Consider the following 1,380-nt stretch of genomic DNA (forward strand, 5'->3'; position numbering starts at 1 on the left):
AAGATGCTATCAACCAATCACAGAGCCGTATTAACATCTTAAGACATTGGCTTAGTTTACATCGTCCATTTGATACGCGTATCAGGTACCATATTCGTATCAAATTCGTACTAAATATTTAGTACGCACGATGTAAACGCTGCCGGATCAATTTGGTACGAGCGTATCAAGTAGAAGTATCGTACTAAGGGTGCGTTCCGAAATCTACTGCCAGTACTGTTTTTTCGTTCCGAAATCGTTTTCAGCGTGCTGTCAGCAACTGTAAATTACTATCTATTCTACAAAAATAGACCCTAGGGAATTACTGACTTCCGGCTAATTTTACACATTGTCCGGAGGTAGTGCAAATTCAGTAAAGCATATGGCCGCCGTCCGCCGTACATTAATAGGTTAGGTTTTTATGATGGCATCAACAGTTGCTGGTTTGACTGTAAACGCATTCCGTTTTTCAGTGTTGCCAGTATTCACTGGCGTTTCGGAACAGCTCAAACCCAGTAATTTCAGTAGCAGTACTGTCAGTACTGTCAGTAGATTTCGGAACGCACCCTAAACTGATACGCGTACCAAGTGATACAAATGTCGATGTAAACGCATAAAACGCATTTTAGAGAGAATTTAGCAATTGAGCATAACCTCAGTGCTAAAATCTAAAAACCGGTGTGAAAATGTCTTAGTAGGAGACATCAACATGAATTAAATTTGTATTATATTTTTCACAGTACATGCTTAGTACATTCGATGTAAACGCGCCCGTACTAAGGCTTTGGTGCGCACCAAACTTAATACGCGTACTAAGGTTTTGACGATGTAAACTAAGCCATTACTTGAGACGATCTTAAAATAAGATTCGACTATAAATACCATAGACCGATCTTAAGCTCAAGCATTGTCTTAAGTCTAGCTTCGAGCCGACTTGAGACTTACTTAACCAATGAAATAACAGCATTGACGTCTCAAGATCGTGCTTAAGCTGGAACTTGAATAAGGTTCGACTATGAATTCCGGCCATAGTCAAATCTTATTTCAAGATCGTCTCAAGCAATGTCTTAAGATGCTAATACGGCTCTGTGATTGGTTGATGGCATCTTAAGACAGTACTTAAGATGATCTTAAATATAAGACCCGACTATGAATACCGGCCTAAGCATTGCGATGGGCAAGCGCGCGCCTGCTTTAGAGTGAGAGGTACTACACCTGAGGCCTATGTTTGTCTCTCTTGCAAGCTTCTGATTTGTTATTTTGTCCTCCTCCGTGAATGAAGGGGGACGAAATAACAAATCAGAAGCTTGCAAGAGAGACAAACATAGGCCTCAGGTGTAGTACCTCTCACTCTAAAGCAGGCGCGCGCTAACCTATCGCAATGCTCAGTCCATTTTATAT

The sequence above is a fragment of the Monomorium pharaonis genome, chromosome 1, assembly GCF_013373865.1.
Source record: "Monomorium pharaonis isolate MP-MQ-018 chromosome 1, ASM1337386v2, whole genome shotgun sequence".
NCBI lineage: Eukaryota > Metazoa > Arthropoda > Insecta > Hymenoptera > Formicidae > Monomorium > Monomorium pharaonis.